This window comes from Helianthus annuus, chromosome 2 (assembly GCF_002127325.2).
Source record: "Helianthus annuus cultivar XRQ/B chromosome 2, HanXRQr2.0-SUNRISE, whole genome shotgun sequence".
NCBI classification, from domain to species: domain Eukaryota; kingdom Viridiplantae; phylum Streptophyta; class Magnoliopsida; order Asterales; family Asteraceae; genus Helianthus; species Helianthus annuus.
Genome location: NC_035434.2, coordinates 23,339,876 through 23,350,924, shown reverse-complemented (window position 1 = coordinate 23,350,924; position 11,049 = coordinate 23,339,876). Strand labels below are relative to the sequence as shown.

Below are 11,049 nucleotides of genomic sequence, written 5' to 3'. Positions count from 1 at the left end.
TGAAGACAAGTGTTTAGTATAATACTTTTTATTTTTAATCTTTTGCACTTTTTATTTGGTTTTGTATTAATGACTTTAATAACTAGTTGCTTATGTTGACGGTGATTCTTCCTTATCGTTTGTCCATGGTGTCTTGGCATTATTTTACTGTCTATACAAAATAAAAGATTTTCACCATTCATATCTCCACGGTCTATATGGAGGTATGTTGGCTACCTGGTCGGGGGTTAAGGGAACGGTTTGGTAAGGGTCTTGCCCTTGTTCAGCGTTTAGAGGTCCTGCCAGGGACCTGGGTCAAATTTAGTAGGATCTCCTTTAATACCCATAGGTATTGGATGGCGGGGATCCAAACTCTTTGACCCCCTCATAAGTTAACTACTATTAATACTATAACCCGGCTATTTAGGACTGTATCCCTGCTGACTCAGACTACTTAGTCGAGGGTAACGTCACCACCAAAAGAGGGGCCTACCATAATTTGCATTAATAACTTAATTCATTATCTTTCAATAATCCGACCCTTTAGGATTGTATCCTTGCTGACTCAAACTATTGGGTTAAGGGTAACGTCGCCTTCAAAAGAGGGGCCTACTACAATAACTAAGATAATCTCTTAAACAAGTGCAAAAGTGCGAAAATAATCAAAGGTTGTACTAATACACGAGTCGGATCCAAGTGATTCATTTTGTCTATCTGTTTTTTATTTTTATTTTTATTTTTCAGCATTTAGTTAGTTTTATTTTCTTAGTTTAAAAATCTTTACTAACATTTTGATTTGGTTAGACGTTGAGGATAAACCGATATTAAAAGCTCTTGTGTCCTTGGACGACCTCGGTATCTTACCAACACTATACTATGTCCACGATGGGTGCACTTGCCCATATGTGTGTTTAGTGTTAGTAAATATCGTGTTTTATAAATTTAAAACTTGGCTAAAAGTGTAAAAAGGGCTTAAAATATACATCTAAAATATAACACACTTCACGCACATCAAGTTTTTGGCGCCGTTGCCGGGGACACAAGGATTCTAAGAAAGTTAGAAATCAACGGCCTAATCACATTTTTATTTTTCTTTTTAATTTTTAGGATTTTCTTAGTTTTTCAGCTTCTGTAGAGCTCAGCACGGGCCGTACCTGGTCGGACACGGGCCGTGCCCAGCATTGTTACTGGCAGTTTTTAGTTTTCCAAGTTACAGAAGGCTGACCACGGGGCCGTGTTGGTGCAACACGGGGCCGTGTCCAACTCTCCAGTAACTGGGATCTGGAAAACAATCACTGTAACTCCGACCACGGGCCGTGTTCACTGAGCACGGGGCCGTGGTAAACCTTCTGACCAACATTCTTTTTTGTTTTTATTGCAGGACTTGGAACCAGACGCCACCCCTACGTAGTGTATGAGCTCCAGTTCTAATAAGGACATAAAAGAACCTCTAGAAGAACCCGAATGCTTTCTCAGAAAAAGACTAAAAGCCAAAAACCAAGAGAAGGTTTAGGGAAATCCACTTCCAATGGCGGAACAACGTACCCTCATGGATTATCTACGACCTACCGTAGGTAATCTCGGCGCCGCTATCAATGCACCGAATGTTGAAGCCAATAACTTCGAACTTCGGCCACATTTGATACAAATGCTCCAAAACTCCGCAACCTTTCATGGGCTTGCGGACGAGGATCCCCATCTACATATTACTAATTTCTTAGAAATATGTGATACTTTTCGGATCAATGGAGCATCAAATGACGCCATCCGCCTCCGAATGTTTCCTTTTTCACTAAAAGACCTAGCAAAAGCTTGGCTTAACGCCCTCCCAGCTGGATCGATAAACACCTGGGATGAACTAGCCCAAAAATTTTTATATAAGTATTTCCCTCCCGCTAAAACGGCTAAATTAATGACTGAAATTAATACATATTCACAAGAGGACGGGGAATCTTTATATGAAACTTGGGAGAGGTTCAAGGAGCTATTGCGAAAGTGTCCACATCACGGCCTTGCGATATGGCAACAAGTATCCACTTTCTATAATGGGTTGTTGCCACACACAAGGCAGACACTTGACTCTAGCTCCGGGGGACTTTTAGGTAATCGCCGCCCGCATGAAATATATAATCAAATTGAGGAAATTGCTTAAACCAATTTTCAGTGGCACACCCCCCGAGGTAATAAATCTATTGCCCCGGGGGCCCATAAGGTTGATGAAAGCACTTCTTTGCAAGCCCAAATCGAGGCCCTTTCTTCGAAAATAAAAAAATTGGAATGACAAAAACAGTCTCGGTTATGGCTTGTGAAGGGTGTGGTGGGCCGCATGAAAATTGGAGTTGTATGAAAGAAACAGACGATCAACAGGAGTCGGTAAGCTACATTGATAATAGACCTAGGCCGTCGGGTCCTCCAACAGGCACCTACAACCAAGGATGGCGAAATCACCCTAACCTTGGTTGGAGAGAACCCGGAAATAGTAGTAACCAACAAAACCAACGAACAAACTTTCAACAACCAAGAAATGAGTCACAAAATTTCCCTCAACAACAAGGTGGACGAGAAAGGCTCGAAGATACTATATCTCGCCTCATCTCCGACACAGAAAAGAAAAACTCGGAAAGGTTTCTACAATTAGAATCAAATTTTAGGAATCAACAAGCTAGTATTCAAAACATAGAAAAACAAATAAGTCAACTAGCCCAAAATTTTTCCGAGAGACCACAAGGCGCATTACCAAGCAATACCGAAACAAACCCAAAAGCGCAAGTTCATCTCATCACATTACGAAACCGCACCGTGGGTCCTACGGAAGTGCCACCACCTACCGAGGAGACTATACCGCCGCCTCTACAAGAGAAGGGTTCCCCTCCATCACCAGAGCCTACCAAAGCTCCTCGGGTTCCGTACCCCGGAAGGTTGATCCGTCAAAAGACCAATGAGCAATTCGCAAAATTCGAAAGTCTACTAAAACAATTGCATGTCAACATTCCTTTTATTGATGTTCTAACCCAAATGCCCAAATACTCTAAGTTCATGAGGGACTTCCTCACTCATAAAAGGAAAATTGAAACTTTTCAATTAGTTAACTTAGGCGAAGAATGCTCTGCCCTCGTACTCAGCAAACTCCCCCAAAAGAAAATCGATCCCGGAAGCTTCACAATTCCCTGCTCGATCGGGGACTCCCCCGTCCGTAATGCACTAGCCGACCTTGGAGCTAGCATTAACCTCATGCCCTCATCAATGTTCAAAAGACTCGGCCTAGGAACAACGAGTCCTACAAAAATGAGCATACAACTTGCTGACCGATCTGTCAAATTCCAGCAGGGTGTCATCGAAAATGTCCTAGTCAAGGTAAACAAATTTGTCTACCCGGCCGACTTTGTCATACTTGATATGGAAGAAGACACCGAAGTCCCCCTCATACCAGGGAGACCCTTTCTCGCCACCGCACAGGCAGTGGTAGACATGAATGACGGAACGCTCACCTTAAGGTACGGGGATGATGAAGTAAAGTTCGGGGTTGGGAAGAGAATAGAGGACGATGACCCGGTCAACTACATGAAGGTTATTGATTCGAGTTTGGATGCTGCTCTCCGACGGTGCAACATGGGATGCAAAACATCCCACTCAGAAAACATATAACCTTACCTTGGGTCTAGCCAAGGACCCTTATAAACGTGGCGCACCACGGAGGCATTCCGCGGAACTATCTTTAGTTTAGTTTAATCTTTTAGTTTTAATTTGCAGGAATAAAACACACTCACAGTGGTAAAGGATGGTAAGGGAAACGAGAAACATGGCCCCATGCACAAGAACAAGGCCACCCGACAACAATTTCTCCATCACAGTAGGTTCAGCACGGGCCGTGCCCAGCCCACACGGCCCCGTGCTGAACACCCTGCAGGAAAATGCCCAGTTCAGGTAACTGGACACGGGTCGTGTTCACCAGACACGCCCCCGTGTCCAGGCTTCTGTTTCTTTTCTTTAATTATCGTTACTGGCACCTGAACACGGGGCCGTGCCCGGTCCCCACGGGGTCGTGTCCAGACTGCCAGTAACATAAATTTTTGCTTTTAACACCATGTTACACATTCAATCAACCTAAAAATTTATTTTTGAGACACATTTAGGACAATGTGTAATTTAAGTGTGGGGGGGGGGGATGCTAAAACCTTGAATTTTGCAAGTCCTAATAACAAGCCTTACACAAAACTCTATTGGAACCGCTAATCACCCCAATTTTTTTTTTCAAAAATTTTCATTTTTTTTACTTGTCTAAAGTTTAAGTTGGGAATTCTAAGACTAACAAGGTTATATTTTTTACAAATTTACAACCGATAGCGTCGTGATAAAAAGAACCAACATAAGAAAATTATGAAACGGCATGACAAGCTTAGTTAAAATTTGATTATATATACTTGATCACATAGAAAAACCCATTCCCACAAAAGTGAGTTTTGAGTCTTTATTGAGCATACAAATATACATCTTTACGCTAAATGCTCATTTTTCATTTTTTGTGTGAATAGCCGCTTGGTTCTTACGACTCTAGAACTTGCCACGACAATTCATTCCCGGTCCTTACCAACTTAAACCCAAGTAAGTAAATGATGGAGGCATTAGGACTAACCCTTTTTCTTTCAAAACCATTATTTTTATTTTTCTTTTCACCTACCAAAAAACTCCCCTTAGTTAACCCCTTTGAGCCTAAACCTTTTCATTTCTTAACCCAAAACCCTTTTTACCCACAAAAAAAAAACCTTTTTATTTTTACCCTTTTATTTTAGTAACAAGCTCGGTTTTCGTGTGACTAAAAAAAAGAGAGAATTTTACAATGAAGTTAGAAATAAACAAACAAAGCTCCTAAAAAGCTTGTTTGAAGAAATACTTCACTAAAAATACACCTTCGGCCGAGTGTGAGTGATTTCCCCCGTGAGGTATGTGAACTTGTATATAAATAGAATTTTAAAAAGGCATGTTATGCCCAAATAAGTAATCTCTCTTATGCAAACGTTCTAAATAAATCATAACGAATAGGATTGTAAATAAATAAAAATAAAACCCAACAAAGATCTTGGATTCCCGACACTCTATGACAACCCAAAACCTTCTCTTCTACCCATTCCATTTAGGAGTGTAAGCCACATATTAAAGAGTTTTGCTTGAGGACAAGCAAAAATTCAAGTGTGGGGGTATTTGATGTGTGTAAAATGCAACATATAAATTACATCAAATAAGGCATAAAACTAACCCTTTTTAAGTACTAATGTTGGAAAAAGAGTGTTTTTGTCTTCCTTTTGTATTTTCATGATTAAATGAACTCAAATTAACAAAAGAAGCAAAAAAGACGACTAAATCTAACATAAATACAAGAAAAGGAACATAAGTGGATTGTCCGACCCCTCAACAACATCCTCCCAAGCAAAACAGAGAAGGCAGAAGACTGAACACGCCCCGTGCTCAGCCAGCACGGGGTCGTGCCCAAGAAGCAGCAGAAAAGACAAACCTATAGATGTCACACCCCAACCGATGGCGGAATCATCGGGGCGCGGCACTAAGCGAATCAGATTGTTCAAGAGAATCCATAACAACTATATTGCGATAATATTTATTACATTCGTTATCCCATACTAACAAATAATACAATCACATAAGTCATCACAGATTTCTTGTCCTCTCGAACAATTCAAATCCGACAACCTAGATTTTAGGTGAGTTTCTAGACTTCCTAGCTTGATTTGATGTAGACTTCGACTAAACCTGCAACATACATTAAAATATTGTCAATACAAAAGTATTGGCGAGTACACAGGTTTGATATGTAATAGAATAATAGATTAAAAGTGTTGCGAATTTCCATATGCATAAACGTAATACACGACATATATACTCACAAAAATGATACTACCAGCTAAGTCCTCGATGCTCGACTCTTCGATGGCATAACTAGACCCCGTCGGGCGCAATAGTACTATACTAGTCGTGGTGGGACGTCACGAGTATAAGTCCTAGCATACATGCAACTAGCATCACGTATATCTATGCAACCAGTTATTCGCAAGTGATAGATTGACAATTTGATTCATTCGTCTGATAAGTTCGATTTATAAGGAACGTATGTTACACCCAAAATTCGATAAAAAGGGGTCAAGTATACTCACAGTGCGTATTCGGTTGGATTGGCGGGATGGTGCCTGAGAATGTCCTGATTTCCGACTAATTACATGAGTATTGGGTTACGCGTTAAACGCTATCGAATTACATGAAATTGGACGAAAATCGAATTGAAACTGGCCCATTCAGATGGACCGCTTGATCGAGTGAGCTGTTTGATCTAGTGGGCCGTTCGATCGAGTGGGCCGTTCGATCGGCTGGTCCAACCGATCGGCTGGGCCGCTCGATCGGCCAGCCTGTTCAGCCGTTCTTTCGACGATTTCGCGTGTTTTTCAGTGGTTTTGGTCGAGACGTTGTTGTGACGCGTTGAACAACTGAAATCCCATCAATTCCGACCTGTTCTAACGGCCGGGAATCACCCCGTTTCATCAGAACTGGCCGTTCTTGGTGGTTTTTCCGGTTTAACCCGAAACCGGTCGTCTCCTCGGCAGGAATCAGATCCTTGACCAATACGACACTAGGAATGAGTAGAAGGTCGGTCTAAGCTCTGTTCCCACCGTTTTTATGTATAGATCTGATGTGGAAACCTTGATTATTCTTGCGGAAGTTCTTAGATCTGAGTTGTTCTTGGTGGAATGAGGCAAACACTTGAAGTTCACAAGAACTTCATGATGACATCACTCTAGAACATCTCAAATCTGTAACTTCTTGATTGGAAAACATAGATTTAGACGAGGTTTATGCAAAATCGTATGGAAACCATTCGGATCTGAGTTGTTCTTCATGGGATGACATCAATCTTGAAGAACTCCATGGTGACATCACCCTAAAACACTCCTAATCCGTTGATTTCACGGTTAAAAGTCGAAAATCCAAAGGTAGAAAGATGAAAGAATGCATATAGATCAAGGAAGTACAAGATTTGGGTTAAAAACTTACAAGAATCGCGAGAAATTGGAAGATTAAGGGGCTGGAATGTCTTGGTCGAGTAGCAGCAGCAACAACAAGTGCTTGGAGGGTGAAGAGGGGTATTTATAGGCAAGGAAGGAGGGAAAATGAGGACAGGTGGGCCGGATCGGTTGGCCCGCTCGATCGGCCGGCCCAGCCGAATGGCTGGCCTGTCTGATCGGCCGGCCCGTTCGATCGGGCCAGCCGTTCGGCTGGTCCATTCGGTCGACTGGCCCAGCCGTTTGGCTGGCCCGTCCGTACGGAAGCCTTTTGTTCCTCGTTTTTGGTGCGATTTCGACTGTTTGGGCCATATTTTCATATATTTATATAATTATTTAATTATTTATTATTATAATTAATCACAAAAAGGGTCGCATATACGCATCTATATATCCAATATTCGGTGTGATGATCGAGTTACACGTGCCTTCGAGTGCGTTCTTCGATGTGATGTGCCACAATGATTATTGGGGCACTACTTGCTCGTGTTACCGTCATCGTCACGATGGCTGGAGACATGGTACTCACCCGATAGTCTTTGTTAGCGTTGCTTGTTTACGTTTTGACACCTCACGGTTATCGAGGAGGGTAGATTAAGTCCTCACTCAACATCACCGTGAGTGTTATATTTTATGAAAATAGGTTTGTAATAGCGATAGAATACGCGTAATTATTCGATTATACTTCGATTTAGCGATATATCTGATATAGTTACATTATGATCCGAATCTTTGGTGCTAGGCGTAACGAGGGTATCGAGTAGTAACAACGCAAGAAGGTGCGGGTTGTTACAGTTTCCCATGCTTTAGGAAATTTCTTCCCGAAATTAATCCATTAGTAGGGTCGTAAGAATTGATGCGAATGAGAGTAGCGATTAAAAGCGTCTAGACAATCGAGCGATCGATTAAGATTCGGCGAGCGAGAGCGGTGAGAAGATACGGTTCGAATAACCAAAAGCGATGACACACACAAAAGCGATTCCATAACGTTTTAAACTTACCGATAAACGATTAATCTTTGAAGATATTTAGGAAGATCCCCTCATGGCGCGGCGCTAACTGCCTTGATATCCACACCAACGCTATGGGGAGGGTTTTTGTTAGTTTGATAACAGATTTTGAGTTATACATTCTAAAAGAATTTGGCGGCAAAATAAGTTTTAAGGAAATTTTCTTGAAACGTGAGTTCGAGCTGAAACTCGGTTGTCGAACCTTCGTTTTCGGGAAGATTTCTTTTTGTCATTGCAAAAGTTTTTTTAAGGAAAAACTGAACTTATGAAACTTCCATTGGGCACGGAGCTAAACTGATTCGATGTTTCCTCCATGTTGTGAGGAAATTTCACTTGTCCAACGGTTTTAACAAAATTTTATAAAAATCGGTTTTCTTTAACAGTACGGAAAAATAATTTACATCGAGCCCCATGTGGCACTTTCCCACGAAAGTTTGTTAATATGATTAAAACACTTATATATAGGAAGTACTAGCGGCGTATCCACCATGTTTTACCCATATTACCTCTGTTTCGTGAGGCGGTGTCACGCGCGCCGATAAGACACAGATAGAATTTCGATCCCTCGGTCCAAGCGATAGGACACTAGACCGAGTCTTGAATTGAAGCGACTTGAATGCAAGCAAGGCATAGATAGCGAATGCGAGTAGTTCGATCATACGACACATTGATATGGCACACTGGGTTAGACGACGATTGATAAGCGATAGCGAAGTACGCGATTTGATCCGACTAGATGCGATTTCGATTTGTTCCCACGTAAAACCCACATGGCATGTTTCCACGAGAGTTGCTAATATGGAAAACACCACGTTTCCCAGATTAGTTTTGTCCCGTGAAGCGATGTCATGTACCCTAATTCTACACAACTGCGATGACTTCAAAGCGATAACCGAATATCGATAGGCAATAGACCCTGATAGATGATAAGTGACGATCATTGCGTTGCGAACGATATGTGATTCGATTGAGTTGAATACACCACAAACAGTAACTATTGCTAGCCCGCATGGCCTTTTTCCACGAAAGTTTGCTAATATGGTCAAAACACCACCATGTTTTGACCCTATTAGTTTTGTCTCGTGAAGCAAGGTCGTGCTTGCTAACATAACACAGATAACACGAGTATCGATGAGTGATAGAGACACGCGATGAGAGTATCGAGTCGATGAAATAGGCGCGAAATGCGTTAAAGCGAAAAGAGACGAGTGATTTTCGGTACTCGTCTAGCGATCCGCAATAAGCGATCCACACCAGGCGGTAGAAGTTCACACAGTAGTCAATAACCAGCGTTAGAGATTGCGGGATAAACACCAGATACGATTGCGATTTCGAGCCGTATATCGAGTGATTTAGATTGCGAGATGGATCCAGCAAAACTGCGATTGAGTTGCATTCTAGACTTACGACCAGTCTTGCGTTGCTCCAATTGCTCTTCGGGGTGAACTTACCTAAGTCCATCGATGTGGCAATTGTGTTGCGTACGCAGACTTATGAGAAGTCTCGCAGTGATGCGATTTTAGTTTTGTTACGCCTTGTGATTGAATTGTATTGTGTCGAAAATAACCATTATAATATAATAGGTCTAATAACGTCCAACTCTACATGGCACTTTCTTCACGTAGCTTCGGTAGTATGGTAAAGCACACCTTGCATTACCCCTACTACTTATGCCCCGTGCTTTGGTGTCACGCTTCGTTGACATGGCCAAGACCCTTGATCATGCTTTTAAACGTTATGGCACCATTAGAACTTCACTGCGATCTCCGTGCACTGACCAAAATAATCCCGTGTGCACCCGCGATTAGTTGTTCGTTGCACGTACATCGTACCTCATTCTAAGAGTGTTGTAAGGGTAAAATACATTATATAGTACATAGTGCTAGCGTTTAGATGGTGCTAGAGTAAAAGAGAAATAGAGTCCACATGCGACGATAGAGGAAATAAGCTTCACACATAAAAGAAAACGGTAGCGATAAGTCGTATTATTACAACAACATTAGAAACAAAATAGCGTTGCTGTGGAGGACACCTGTGGAGACTGCAGGCGTTGCTGACTTCCTTCAGAGTTGCGGTCCTGCGCGGCAGTGCTGTGTACGATGACCATACCAGTTGCAATTTGTGCAATAGCGACAATTTGCTTCCGGCGGGTGATGATACATGCACGTGAAACACAGGGGATGGGGCCCATTAACGCACGTTTCGGTTGAACTGGGACTGATCGAAGAGGTTCGGGTTGCGGCAGTCCAGTTGTTGAAGAGTTTGGGCTCACGGTCTTTCGTTTGCGGCTAGGTTGCGCTTCCTGAGATGATGCAGTGTCGTCGGATTCGCCTGATGATTTGACAGAGACATTGTCGGAGCGATCCTTAGAGGAACCTTCAGGGGAGTAGTCGGATGATTCCTCGTCCGATTCGCCAGAGGAATCGTCGGATGAGTTGATGATGATTGCTTGATGAGCTTGTTTGACAGGCTTCTTGGAGAAGAACCCGTCCAAGACTCGTTTGCTGTTGATCTCTGCGGCTAAACGGTAGGCTTCTTCGATGGTAGCAGGTCTTGCAGCTTCGACAAAATCACCCACACTCTCAGGTAAGCCGCGGAGGTACTTCACGATGGCTTTCCTTGGAGTGTCAACTTGACTTGGGCAGATTGCACTAAGCTGCTGGAACCTTGCTGTATAGCCAGCATTGTCACCTTCGGTTTGCTTGATTTCCCAAAATTCGTTTTCTAGCTTCTGGAGTTCATGAGGGGGACAATATTCTTCCTTCATGAGTTCCTTCAGCTCGTCCCAAGAGAGGGCGTAAGCTGCGGAGATCCCACGTTTGTTGCGTTCGGCGGTTCACCAGTCGAGTGCTCATGATTGAAATACCCCGGTAGCACAAGTAGTACGGAAACTATCGGGACACCCACTTTGTCGAAGGGTGACTTCGATAGAATCGAACCACTGGAGCAGTTGGGTCGCACCTCCTTCACCTGTGAATTCCATCGGGTCACAGGCT

General features: G+C 42.7%; 1 non-coding gene across 1 annotated transcript; it reads right to left on the bottom strand.

Moving 5' to 3' along the window:
* Nucleotides 1-1,885: 1,885 nt before the first annotated feature.
* On the bottom strand, nucleotides 1,886-1,992 carry LOC118489986. The gene has a single exon (XR_004887997.1). It is a non-coding gene; the product is annotated as a small nucleolar RNA R71 (small nucleolar RNA).
* Between the last annotated feature and the right edge of the window lie 9,057 nt (nucleotides 1,993-11,049).